Here is a 15,094-nt window from a genome sequence, read left to right on the forward strand (position 1 = left end):
TTATCATAAACATGTGAACAGCACATCTGGAACCCATGAGAAGAAAGAATAATACCCTTTATCCTCTATCTCATGTATCAAACATTGCTGATATTATAATGACACATATAACTTATATCTTTTTTTCTTTAATTTTTTAACTTTTATGTTTTCTTGTGATATTTTTCTTTATTCAAAATCAATAGCACAATAACCCTATGGGAACTCCTCTTGAAACTTTAATAAAGCTAATTTAATTAGTAATTAATTTTTACCCGGTACTTTAGATAAATTATTTTATTTAATCCTTATTGACTGTAGAATACCATGGGATATGTTGCATTCCACTTACCACTGAAAGACATCAGTTCAACCTCCATAATTATTTCCTCATCCATGTATTTCTTTTATGTTCTCCATATAGTTCTAGTTTCAACCATTATAATATATCACATGTATCACAACAATATTTCTTATTTCCCTACAAACTGGTTATTATATAAACAAATTTTACCCATATTTGATATCAGGGCATCCAGAGAAGGTGTACAGAACGGCAATATAAAAAATTACAATGTGTTACTTGACTTTGTCCTCAATATTAATCTAGGACATAATTCATGGAATACCATACATTTCCAGGGATTATTTCAATGTTCAAATTCCATTCTAGTTATGAAGATGAAGGTAGATATTATCTTTTTCTGGTTTAGAAAAATATGTAAAATGTTTTGCTTAAATGTACATTGTCTCAGAAGAAACTAACAATTGATTTACTACCATTGTCACAACCATTTTATGAAAGCTTTCTCAGACATTGGTATTGATATTTATGCTAATGTATTTTACCTACTCATTCATTGTTTTAATTTTTATATAGATCAACCTGTACAAATTTTGTATTAAATAATAATAAAGATAACCTAACTAGTCTTTAAGAAGAACAACAAAACACATATTTCATGAAATATAAAGAATTCTGTTTGGAGTAAGAGGATTTGTATTTCTTTTATCATTATTCTTGCTTTTAAAAATACTTTCACACCCCCACTCTTGTTTTCTTCTCCTATATCCCCAAGGAGCTGATCTGAGTGCAGATTCTTTTTGAAGTTAATAGGAATTATAGGCTTGGTTCAGCTCCACAGGGCATAAAACAAGATGAAAACCAGTCTTAGTCTCACAGTAGAAAACACCATCACAACACTTGCTGTGCTATTAAAGGATGTTCTCCCTTTTTGTTGTTTATTTTGAAATAATGACACAAACGGTCAAGAAAGAGATTAGTTTACCAGCAACTATCCAACATGAAATCTTCAGGAATAAATCATTACAGGTATAAAGTTGGTATCAACTAATCCATACTATATTGAAGATTTTTTTTTTAAATTAGATAATGTGTTTCAACTAGTTTAGACATTATGACAGGCACGAAAGATCTAAAAGTAAGTGCTTATTTAGCCTTTAAAGTATTTTTACCCTCACTACTCCTGTAAATTTTCTATTTCAAAATGACTTTCAGGGAATAAAAGATATTTTTGTAGTGCTAATAAATTTAATATAGATCCCAATACAGGATAAGCAAGTACACCTTCCACTGTACCAGACACAATTTAAAAATATATTGTAAAACTTTAGAAAATATATGGAATTTGGGTAGGCATAATATAAATTATGGGATATACATGTTAACTGCAAAGTGATTACCACAATTAATTCAATTAAAAATAGTACTTCACTCTGCATATTAATTTTAATTTATTGTAAGTATTCCTGAGAACTAGAACACCAAGTTAATCGCAGTTATTCACTATTTTAAGAAGTCACTTGAATTTTTCTTAATATCTGGCCATAAAAATGTTTTTCATTTCTCCTCCTAAATTTGCCAAGTGACATTTCACATTATTTCTCAAAAGGAACTGGAAAGTTTATATTCTAATTTTTCTTTCTTCCCTCCTCTTCTTTCTTTCTACTTCTTGCTGGTGTTAGATATCATCAAGAGAGATTTTCTGTTATTCTTTTAAACTGCAACATAGTATTTGTTGCATAATGAACCAGAACACCTGCAGGAATATTCAATACTATTTATACTCTTAAATTCAACAAAAGCATGATGATACCACTCCTGAGCTTCCAGTGTAAATGTTTAACATTAAATACCATAAGTTTTACCTCCATTAATCTTACAGGGAAAGAAGCCAGAATTCCATAAGGGCATTTAAATTGTGAGAGTACAGAGTGGCTACTTTACTTAGTACTTTCCTATTTCTAAACACATGAAATTAAATATTATGCATTTCACACAGAAAATACTTCTTTTAAATAGAGACTGAAATTTTTGTTTCCTGGCTACTCTTACCTGAATAATCACACAGAAACTATATGACACACAACACTGTTTGGCCAATGGGTCAAATGTATTCTTACCTAGCCTTTATATCTTAAATCAACTGATTTCTATCAAACTGTGTATTGCCTCAAGGCTGAGGCCTACTGGTATCATTCTGACATCTTTATCCTTCAGCAGTTACATGGTATCTCTTTGCCCATGCTTATTCCTGTATATCTCCATTTGGATTTCTTGTCTTTCTTTACTCTGCTAAGCAGTTGACCAAAACACCTATATTCATAAAGCAATAAAAGCAACACATATACAGAAGGACATCCCACATTATCTCCCCTTTTCAGTGAAGTTAAAAAAGCAAGGTTTTGACTTTTAACATAGTAAAATTACTTATAACAAAATAATTATCAAGCAAGAATTATAGGTACAATATTTATACTGCTTGTGTCTGGCACAATTACAGAAAATATTTTATCAACTCTTTTATCTTCGTGAGTATAAAATTTCATACCTAATCTACCTTTTATCATAAAAAAGAAAAAACTATAACCATAACTATTTTTATTCAACTCAATTAAAGATCACAGAAGGATATAATATTAACTAAGTAAACAGGAAGTGTGTTGTAAGCAACTTCTAATATTCTAGAATTGACAGAGATATCTTGCTGCCTGGACAGTCAGCCAAAGTTGTTCTGTGATTTGGGGCATATGCCTTCAACTTATACGATCATAGACATTATCAGCAGACTTTTCCAGGAAAGAGGAAATTTGAAAGACTGTTTCGCCTATATTGGCAAGTTTGTCGTTCACTTCCTTCTGTGGCCTGTAGAATGTCTGGTACACACTTACATAAAGTGGGAACTCTGAAGAACTGTCTCACTTCCTTTTGGCAAGTTCAAAAGTCATTTTCCTGTGGGTCTTGAATGTCCAGTTTATACAGCATGCCATCAAGCAGTCCAGGCAAGACTTGCCCAAATGGCTAACCTTGTCACATGGAATGTAAATTCCATAGTGAGTTTCTTCAATGTCCTCCAACCTCTCTAAAGTAATTTATGCGGACAGAAGCAGACATGTCTCACTGTCAAGAAAAGTGTAAGTTCTTAAAACCTTTTAGGCTGAAGAGTTCCATCCAGAGGTGTGTGTGTGTGTGTGTGTGTGTGTGTGTGTGTGTGTGTGCTATCTTGGGGAAGACTGTATTGGAAGAGAGCACAGCACCCCCCACCCCCACCCCCCTACCCCCCACCCCCCATCCCTGACCTGCTCCTGCTACAGGGTCTTCTGTGTTCCACTGGACCCTGCCCTGCCCCCATGATTGCCCTTTTGTCTGCGGTGTCCTTGGACTACCAGGAGACCCTGTGTCTGTGCTGAGGGGTTCCATCCAGACAGCAACAGTTACTGTTTCTGCACTGGAGGAGATCCACCCAGAGAGTCAGTCACAGCAAAGACTGGATCAAGACACCAAGACACTCCTGGCTCCATTTGAAGGAAGAGATGGGCAGGTGCCAATGCAAGAATTCCTCCAAAAACCTGAAAGGCAACATGACATCACCAGAATCCAGGGATAAGGAAACAAGATGAATTGAACACCCTACTCCAGAAGAAATAGAAGAAATCGATATTAAACAGAATATTATAAAAATAATAGAGGAACTTAAACAGGAGGTGAAAAACTGTCATGAAGAAATAGAGATGACAAAAAGTTAGAGGAAATGAATAAATCTCTCAAAGATTCCCAAGAAAAACAAACAAAAACAACCAAACAGGAAATGGAAACATATCAAGACTTGAAAAATGAAATGGAGGTAATGAAGAAAACACAAACCGAGGGAAGGCTGGATATGGAAAATCTGGGTAAACCACTTATGCCTAGAATCCACTTATGAATGAGTACATACCATATTCATCTTTTTGGGTCTGGGCTACCTCACTCAGGATAGTGTTTTCTATTTCCATCTATTTGCATGCAAAATTGAAGATGTCATTGTTTTTCACTGCTGAGTAGAACTCTAAAGTGTTTATGTTCCACACCTTTATCCATTCTTCTAATGAGGGGCACCTTGGTTGTTTTCAGGTTGTAGCTATTACAAATAGTGCTGCTATGAACATAGTTGAACAAATGCTTTTGTAGTATGATTGGGCATCTCGAGAGTGGAATTGCTGGGTCCTGTAGCACAGACAATGAGAGCAACAATGAATAAATGGTACCTCCTGAAACTGAGAAGCTTCTCTAAAGCAAAGGACATTGTCATTAAGACAAAAAGGCAACCTACTGAATGGAAGAAAATCTTCACCAACCCTGCATCAGACAAAGGTCTTATCTCCAAAATATATAAAGAACTCAAAAAACTAGACTTTAAAACTTTAATTAACCCAATTAAAAAATGGGGTACTGAACTGAATAGAGAATTCTCAACTTAAGAAGTTCAAATGGCCAAAAGACACTTAAGATCATGCTCAACCTCCTTAGTGATCAAGGAAATGCAAACCAAAACAACTTTGAGATACCATCTTATACCTTTCAGAATAGCTAAAATTAAAAACACCAATGATAGCCTATGCTGGAGAGGATGTGGAGTAAGGGGAACACTCATCCATTGCTGGTGAGAATGCAAACTTGTGCAACCACTTTGGAAATCAGTGTGGTGGGTTCTCAGGAAACTGGGAGTCAACCTACCTCAGGACCCAGCAATTCCACTCTTGGGAATGAACCTTTTTTCTAAGAGAAAAAGTACTATTCTTTTTTTTCTTTAAATAAACTAACAATTACAACTAAATTTTTGAGGAATATATTATTAAAGTTTACACTAACATAATAAAATTGTTTTGAAATATTGTTATTATATTTACTATGAAAATTTGTTTCATGTAAAAATTTATGTCTCTACAAATGCCTGAATATTAGGGCAGAATTTGTAACTACACTTTAATACATGTCCTTCTTATACGTAACTGAATTTAGGAATACATGGCCAAAATGTTTCAAGTAAACCATAGACTTGGAGTTGTAAGGGGAAGTTATTGCTAGGAAGAGGGAAAGAGAATACTTACATTCTAAGATTAACATTTGGTTCTCTTGCTAACAAAAAGCAACAATACCAATTTTGAATATGAAGTTTTCCACAATTCAGAAGCAGCAAGTTGAGTAAGTATGTAGAGACAACCATTTGCAATCAGTGAGATTAATTTTCTAATACATTTATTAAATTTAGGTTTTATTTTAGTTGTCAATATACCTTTCCATGAATTCACTTTTATAAAGGTAGGGGTAATAGGGAATAAGGGGCTTAATTTTTAAATTATTGGAAATAAAAATTCTTCTGAATCTCTTTATCACTTCATCTATTAACTTAATTATTTTCTTAAAAGAGTTCACTTTAGTGAATCTTCTTCTTCCAGTTAATACAAATTTGCCTGATCAACCTATTCTATTATATTCTTGACTTCTACATGTCACACAACTTATATCTACTATAATCTCATACTGAGACTGAAACTACAGTTTTCTCCTACATCTCATGTATATGCTAACTTCTTTTTGTGAAAAGGTGACAGGTATTATTTCTATCAATAATATAGATAATTCAATTGGTTTTGGTTATCATTCATAATGGATCACCTATAAGTAATACTTGTCAATTTTTTTAAATTCATTTCATAAAAAAATATGTCATGGGCAATTTATACTAAATAAAACAGATTTTTTTTAACCAAGTGAACTAACACAAGAAAGTTATCATGTCTACTATAAACTTTATGACATTATTTTTTAAAGTTTGGGTGCTAGTGGTGATTAAAAACTCAATAGGGATTCTACCACTGACAGATCAAAAACAGCTCATTATTGACCGGCATCTAACACATCTCTTCTTGAGATAATTGTTTTCAATAGCCAGGCATAAATCAAGTTGTATTTTATGTTTAATTGGGTAAAAGTTTCCTATAAAAGGAAGGTAAATACTTTTTTTCTGGAAGTCATGCTTCAAAGGAAGACCACATGTTACTCTTCCTAGAAGAGGGAAGAAATTACATAAGACATTTTCTATGCACCAGGTTTATTATTATATTTTTTAAATTTTTTATTGATTTTTATTGACTCTTATAATAAAACTTTATCTTGCTCACATTGATTATCCTCCATATTTTGCTACAAGATATGTTTCATACTCGAATTAATGGTTCATTGAGTATAAACTCATGGTGTTGGATGGTAAAAGTCCTTGTTTCCTTGATTAGAATAGAATGACTAAAGACATTGATGACCTCATACATATTACTGTTTTCATTTAGAAAAATGAGTGAAATCCTAAAACTTTGCTATTTTACAAAGACATTTTTAGGATGTCAAAAAAAGTTGCTCTGGCTAGAAGGAAAAATACAAGAAAGATTAAAATGAGCTTGGTATATCTAAGAAGGAGAAGACAAGCACACTTATGGGGCTTATATTTCTTTGGCTTTATTTTCTTTCACAAATGCTTGTCAAGTACAAGCTGTGTATGACATGCAGGTTTGTGTTTTTACTGCCTGCATATATTGAAAGGGTAGGCGATAGAGGATGCTAGGAGAAACTAGCATATCATTGTAAGACCCAAGCAATATTTTGGCATACCAGGTCATTTCATCATGGGAGAAATATTCCCTTCTTTCTCAGCTTTCTAGAGGCCTTTTTTGTTTTTGTTTAAATCACTAACCATGCTTCAGTAAGTACATAGAATTAAGGAAACTTAAAGCAGTGGAAGGAAAATTGTAATTTGTTTATATCTATTGTTAGATCATACAAATCTCAGTTACTGTTCATTTCAAAGATTTATGGATTTAGTGAATTCTAAATAGTACACTTAGAAAAACAACAAAAAAGCTTCTTCCTGCATGCCTTTCTACCTATTTTCACTCTAATTTCTTTTATATTGTTCCCTTTTTAGTGTTGACTTTGTGTGTTGTAAGTTTTCTTCCACTGAGCTAAATCCCTAGCCCTGTAAAGTTTTTTTTTTTATGAATTTCATTCTACATTATTTAAAAATATATGCATGGAAAGTTATTTGCATGGGATACAAAGAAATAACATTTTGACCATCTTGGGAGCGCATACTTGATAGCTTTTTCCCCAAATTTCTTCCAAATACTAGCTCTGTTAAGAGGTTATTTGCGACATTTTAAGGAGTCAGCTGAATAAATGATTGTAAAGTACTGGCAAGTATTAGGAAAGTGGTGGGAGGACCCTGACATTCAGCAGTTATCCTCAAAATGTATTCTGTGTATGAATAACTTATCTGTATTTGTATCAGAAGTCTACATTGTAAAAGCACCTCAGGTTGTTCTACTTAGAAACACTGAACATAACATTCTATACTCAGATAACAAAATCTGAAATGCCGTGTTCTAATGGGGCAATTTTTCCTCAGTGTAGATACGGAAAGTAACTTTCCAACTTGTTAATGTTTGAAAAGTAAGTTAACAGTTGAAGTAATAAGGGCGGCGGCGGGGCTGCGTCCCCAACACCCCAGCCGCCTGTCCGGCTAGCTTATGCTCGGAAATAATTACACAGATACTGTATTCTTTTAAACACTGCTTGGCCCATTCTCTTCTAGGCTAATTCTCACATATTAATTTAGCCCATTTCTAATCATCTGTGTATGGCACCCCAAGGTGCACTTACCAGGAAGATTCTAGCCTATGTCCATCCTGGGTCGGAGCTTCATCCCGGGAGCGGGGCATGGCGTCTCTCTCAGGCGTCTGCTCCCTAGAGGAGAGCTGTGAGTCTGAGCTCACTTCCTCTTCCTCCCAGCGTTCTGTTCTGTTTACTCCTCCCACCTATCCTCTAACCAATAAAATGGGCCAGGGCAGTTCCATTATTAGCCAATGACCTTCCTCCATCATTTCCCCTTTTTCGGTTTAAACAAAAAAAAAGGCTTTGACATAGCAAAATTTCATATAACAAAACAGTTATCAAGTAAAAGTTACAATAATCTTTATCATAACTAAGGAAAACTATAACTATAACTAACTATTCTTAACTCCATCAAAGACTCCAGAAAGATATATTACCTAAGTAAACAAGAACTAAGAAACTTCAAACTCTAGAAAAGAAAAAGACATCTCGCTGCCTGGACAGTCACCGAAAGTTCTTTTGTACCGTTGGGGCATCCATCTTCAGCCTTCAGGTCCATGGTATCCAGCAGACATTTCCATAAAGCAGGAAAATTCAAAGTCAGTTCAGTCACTATCTGTTGTGTCCTGCAGAATGTCTCACAGACTCTTTCAAAATGAATCAGGAACCCCGAAAGATCATCTCACCTTAGGCAAGTTCAGTAGTCCTCTCTCTGTGGGTTCTCTGTGTCCAGTTTATGCAATAGTCCAGGCAAGAGCAGTTTCTTGCCCAAATGGCTATCAAACTCCATAAGGTGCCTCTTCGATGCCCATCTTCCTCTTGAAGTACATTGGTGCTGCCAGGAGCAGAGTGTCTCATTGTCATGAAAAGTCCTAAGTTATTAAAACATTAAATGTCTTATTCTGTAATCGTTGAAAGACATGAAGAATGTCTATCTAAAATATATCTACGCACATCTAGAAAATATTAACTAACATGACTACAAACTTGACTATTATTTATGATTATCTATTAACAACTTATATTTCTTAATTACACAGTACATATTTAAATGAACTACACAATCACAATACCTTAATCAAAATCAGAAACACTTATAAATATAACAAAATTGACCGTAAATCTCTATCAATAAAGCAAAATCTATACTAATGCAAATTATTCATACCTATATCATATCCCACTTTAAATGTAAAAGAACATTTATAAACATTATTTGGGAATATGGGCGCAGTTATTTCTCTCCAAACTGCTTCCTGCTGAATTGATGCGTCGTTAATTAGGTCTTTCATAGAATAACCTGTGTGCTAGCTTCATCTCAGTTGGCAGTTGAGTGAAGCAATTTTTTGAAGGCGTTCACACCAACCCTTCAGGAGGGCGTGGTCCATCATACCAAATTGGAATAGAAGAAATGAACAGCGTCTCATCCTCTGTGAAAACAAAATAAGAAACTCCTTTCCAAAGTATCATATCCTTAGATCCAAATTCATAATATCTATGTTGGATTAGTTCAGCAATATTTATAAATGAATATCTTTTAGTAGCTTTTGCTCTTTCCTCAGCATTTAAACAATTCAAAGAGAGCATAATAGCATACAGTATCAAAATTCTCTGTGTATTTTCCATCATTGTACAGCTTTGTTTTAACCTCTATTCGTTTATTTTTACTTTTAACTTTTTGCTTTTTGAGACAGGTTCTCTGTATCTTTGACCTGAAGTAACTCTGTAGACCGGGCTGTCTTTGAACTCTCAGAGATCCGCCTGTCTCTGCCTCCCAGGCATTGGGATTAAAGGTGTATGCTACTACACCTTGAACTCACAGAGATCAGTTTGCCTCTGCCTTCTAGGCACTGGGATTAAAGGTGTGTGTTACCACACACAACAACTCTCTTCCTTTTTTTTTGTTTTTTTACTTTAAGGACTTCAACTTTTAGTCTGCATATATTTTTAACACACTGTAAACCATTTAAAAATATTCTTTGTCTTTGAATCTCTCTCTACTGTATATCTCTCTTATTCTGACCACACGAGTCTTTAATTTACCAAGCAATCTCAGTAGGACTAAAGGCGTGGCTTTGCCAGCTAGATCCAGTCCATTATTTAGCTTTCCAGCCTCATGGCTGAGTACTGGCTGTAGCCACGTTTACTGCGACAACTCTCTATGGCATTTCAAGGTTCCTGCCAGCAAGCGAGCTTCAGCAGCCTGTGCTTGCAAACCGCATGAACTGCCTGCATAAAAGAGTCAGAGTTTGCCCTGGCAGGATGGCCCAGAAAGCTGGCATTTTTAAACGGCGCAGCTTTTTTCCTGCTACGGCTGAAAACCAAAAAGCATGTGTTCAGCTTTTTGTCAACACTGTTTAAGTGTTTCATGGCAGGACCTCTTAATGAGCTGCAGGGTTTTGCAGCTAAAGCTGAGTCAGGAAGCCTCTCTTAAATGAGGCACTTGCTTGCCTCTGGCAAGCAGAGCAGACCTGAGAACACAGCAAGTCTAGTTGCCATCAAACTAATCGTAGCACTTTACTCCAAATGCTCTATTCAAAAGCTCTGTCTCCTGCAGGAGCCAGACAGAGATTGCAATGGCGGCACAGCCCCAGGAAGTCGCGCTTTAAAATGACACAGCGTTTTTTCTGCTACTGTTGCCGAATCAGGAAATCTCTCTACAGCACGCCACCAACAAACAGCAAAAATCTGTGTTAAACTCTCTCTCCCTTATTTTTAAGCCTTCTCAGGTTTTTTAAGTGGGTTTCAGCTGTCCACACGTCTGGGTGCCAACTGAAGTAATAAGGGCGGCGGAGGGGCTGCGTCCCCAACACCCCAGCCGCCTGCCTGGCTAGCTCAGTTGGTAGAGCATGAGACTCTGAATCTCAGGGTCGTGGGTTCGAGCCCCACATTGGGCGCCATATGAAGTAATAAGGGCGGCGGCGGGGCTGCGTCCCCAACACCCCAGCTGCCTGTCCGGCTAGCTTATGCCCCGAAATAATTACACGGATACTGTATTCTTTTAAACACTGCTTGGCCCATTCTCTTCTAGGCTAATTTTCACATATTAATTTAGCCCATTTCTAATCATCTGTGTATGGCACCCCAAGGTGCACTTACCAGGAAGATTCTAGCCTATGTCCATCCTGGGTCGGAGCTTCATCCCGGGAGCGGGGCATGGCGTCTCTCTCAGGCGTCTGCTCCCTAGAGGAGAGCTGTGAGTCTGAGCTCACTTCCTCTTCCTCCCAGCGTTCTGTTCTGTTTACTCCTCCCACCTATCCTCTAACCAATAAAATGGGCCAGGGCAGTTCCATTATTAGCCAATGACCTTCCTCCATCATTTCCCCTTTTTCGGTTTAAACAAAAAAAAAGGCTTTGACATAGCAAAATTTCATATAACAAAACAGTTATCAAGTAAAAGTTACAATAATCTTTATCATAACTAAGGAAAACTATAACTATAACTAACTATTCTTAACTCCATCAAAGACTCCAGAAAGATATATTACCTAAGTAAACAAGAACTAAGAAACTTCAAACTCTAGAAAAGAAAAAGACATCTCGCTGCCTGGACAGTCACCGAAAGTTCTTTTGTACCGTTGGGGCATCCATCTTCAGCCTTCAGGTCCATGGTATCCAGCAGACATTTCCATAAAGCAGGAAAATTCAAAGTCAGTTCAGTCACTATCTGTTGTGTCCTGCAGAATGTCTCACAGACTCTTTCAAAATGAATCAGGAACCCCGAAAGATCATCTCACCTTAGGCAAGTTCAGTAGTCCTCTCTCTGTGGGTTCTCTGTGTCCAGTTTATGCAATAGTCCAGGCAAGAGCAGTTTCTTGCCCAAATGGCTATCAAACTCCATAAGGTGCCTCTTCGATGCCCATCTTCCTCTTGAAGTACATTGGTGCTGCCAGGAGCAGAGTGTCTCATTGTCATGAAAAGTCCTAAGTTATTAAAACATTAAATGTCTTATTCTGTAATCGTTGAAAGACATGAAGAATGTCTATCTAAAATATATCTACGCACATCTAGAAAATATTAACTAACATGACTACAAACTTGACTATTATTTATGATTATCTATTAACAACTTATATTTCTTAATTACACAGTACATATTTAAATGAACTACACAATCACAATACCTTAATCAAAATCAGAAACACTTATAAATATAACAAAATTGACCGTAAATCTCTATCAATAAAGCAAAATCTATACTAATGCAAATTATTCATACCTATATCATATCCCACTTTAAATGTAAAAGAACATTTATAAACATTATTTGGGAATATGGGCGCAGTTATTTCTCTCCAAACTGCTTCCTGCTGAATTGATGCGTCGTTAATTAGGTCTTTCATAGAATAACCTGTGTGCTAGCTTCATCTCAGTTGGCAGTTGAGTGAAGCAATTTTTTGAAGGCGTTCACACCAACCCTTCAGGAGGGCGTGGTCCATCATACCAAATTGGAATAGAAGAAATGAACAGCGTCTCATCCTCTGTGAAAACAAAATAAGAAACTCCTTTCCAAAGTATCATATCCTTAGATCCAAATTCATAATATCTATGTTGGATTAGTTCAGCAATATTTATAAATGAATATCTTTTAGTAGCTTTTGCTCTTTCCTCAGCATTTAAACAATTCAAAGAGAGCATAATAGCATACAGTATCAAAATTCTCTGTGTATTTTCCATCATTGTACAGCTTTGTTTTAACCTCTATTCGTTTATTTTTACTTTTAACTTTTTGCTTTTTGAGACAGGTTCTCTGTATCTTTGACCTGAAGTAACTCTGTAGACCGGGCTGTCTTTGAACTCTCAGAGATCCGCCTGTCTCTGCCTCCCAGGCATTGGGATTAAAGGTGTATGCTACTACACCTTGAACTCACAGAGATCAGTTTGCCTCTGCCTTCTAGGCACTGGGATTAAAGGTGTGTGTTACCACACACAACAACTCTCTTCCTTTTTTTTTTGTTTTTTTACTTTAAGAACTTCAACTTTTAGTCTGCATATATTTTTAACACACTGTAAACCATTTAAAAATATTCTTTGTCTTTGAATCTCTCTCTACTGTATATCTCTCTTATTCTGACCACACGAGTCTTTAATTTACCAAGCAATCTCAGTAGGACTAAAGGCGTGGCTTTGCCAGCTAGATCCAGTCCATTATTTAGCTTTCCAGCCTCATGGCTGAGTACTGGCTGTAGCCACGTTTACTGCGACAACTCTCTATGGCATTTCAAGGTTCCTGCCAGCAAGCGAGCTTCAGCAGCCTGTGCTTGCAAACCGCATGAACTGCCTGCATAAAAGAGTCAGAGTTTGCCCTGGCAGGATGGCCCAGAAAGCTGGCATTTTTAAACGGCGCAGCTTTTTTCCTGCTACGGCTGAAAACCAAAAAGCATGTGTTCAGCTTTTTGTCAACACTGTTTAAGTGTTTCATGGCAGGACCTCTTAATGAGCTGCAGGGTTTTGCAGCTAAAGCTGAGTCAGGAAGCCTCTCTTAAATGAGGCACTTGCTTGCCTCTGGCAAGCAGAGCAGACCTGAGAACACAGCAAGTCTAGTTGCCATCAAACTAATCGTAGCACTTTACTCCAAATGCTCTATTCAAAAGCTCTGTCTCCTGCAGGAGCCAGACAGAGATTGCAATGGCGGCACAGCCCCAGGAAGTCGCGCTTTAAAATGACACAGCGTTTTTTCTGCTACTGTTGCCGAATCAGGAAATCTCTCTACAGCACGCCACCAACAAACAGCAAAAATCTGTGTTAAACTCTCTCTCCCTTATTTTTAAGCCTTCTCAGGTTTTTTAAGTGGGTTTCAGCTGTCCACACGTCTGGGTGCCAACTGAAGTAATAAGGGCGGCGGAGGGGCTGCGTCCCCAACACCCCAGCCGCCTGCCTGGCTAGCTCAGTTGGTAGAGCATGAGACTCTGAATCTCAGGGTCGTGGGTTCGAGCCCCACGTTGGGCGCCATATGAAGTAATAAGGGCGGCGGCGGGGCTGCGTCCCCAACACCCCAGCCGCCTGTCCGGCTAGCTTATGCCCGGAAATAATTACACAGATACTGTATTCTTTTAAACACTGCTTGGCCCATTCTCTTCTAGGCTAATTCTCATATATTAATTTAGCCCATTTCTAATCATCTGTGTATGGCACCCCAAGGTGCACTTACCAGGAAGATTCTAGCCTATGTCCATCCTGGGTCGGAGCTTCATCCCGGGAGCGGGGCATGGCGTCTCTCTCAGGCGTCTGCTCCCTAGAGGAGAGCTGTGAGTCTGAGCTCACTTCCTCTTCCTCCCAGCGTTCTGTTCTGTTTACTCCTCCCACCTATCCTCTAACCAATAAAATGGGCCAGGGCAGTTCCATTATTAGCCAATGACCTTCCTCCATCATTTCCCCTTTTTCGGTTTAAACAAAAAAAAAAGGCTTTGACATAGCAAAATTTCATATAACAAAACAGTTATCAAGTAAAAGTTACAATAATCTTTATCATAACTAAGGAAAACTATAACTATAACTAACTATTCTTAACTCCATCAAAGACTCCAGAAAGATATATTACCTAAGTAAACAAGAACTAAGAAACTTCAAACTCTAGAAAAGAAAAAGACATCTCGCTGCCTGGACAGTCACCGAAAGTTCTTTTGTACCGTTGGGGCATCCATCTTCAGCCTTCAGGTCCATGGTATCCAGCAGACATTTCCATAAAGCAGGAAAATTCAAAGTCAGTTCAGTCACTATCTGTTGTGTCCTGCAGAATGTCTCACAGACTCTTTCAAAATGAATCAGGAACCCCGAAAGATCATCTCACCTTAGGCAAGTTCAGTAGTCCTCTCTCTGTGGGTTCTCTGTGTCCAGTTTATGCAATAGTCCAGGCAAGAGCAGTTTCTTGCCCAAATGGCTATCAAACTCCATAAGGTGCCTCTTCGATGCCCATCTTCCTCTTGAAGTACATTGGTGCTGCCAGGAGCAGAGTGTCTCATTGTCATGAAAAGTCCTAAGTTATTAAAACATTAAATGTCTTATTCTGTAATCGTTGAAAGACATGAAGAATGTCTATCTAAAATATATCTACGCACATCTAGAAAATATTAACTAACATGACTACAAACTTGACTATTATTTATGATTATCTATTAACAACTTATATTTCTTAATTACACAGTACATATTTAAATGAACTACACA

General features: G+C 37.1%; 2 non-coding genes across 2 annotated transcripts; both read left to right on the plus strand.

The window, feature by feature from the left end:
• Positions 1–10,751: 10,751 nt before the first annotated feature.
• Trnaq-cug lies at positions 10,752–10,824 on the plus strand. The gene has a single exon. It is a non-coding gene; the product is annotated as a tRNA-Gln (tRNA).
• Positions 10,825–13,803: 2,979 nt separating this feature from the next.
• On the plus strand, positions 13,804–13,876 carry Trnaq-cug. The gene has a single exon. It is a non-coding gene; the product is annotated as a tRNA-Gln (tRNA).
• The last annotated feature ends 1,218 nt before the right edge of the window (positions 13,877–15,094 follow it).

This window comes from Microtus oregoni, unplaced genomic scaffold (genome assembly GCF_018167655.1).
Source record: "Microtus oregoni isolate MIOR12 unplaced genomic scaffold, Mior012 000067F_ref0000223, whole genome shotgun sequence".
Classification (NCBI taxonomy): Eukaryota; Metazoa; Chordata; class Mammalia; order Rodentia; family Cricetidae; genus Microtus; species Microtus oregoni.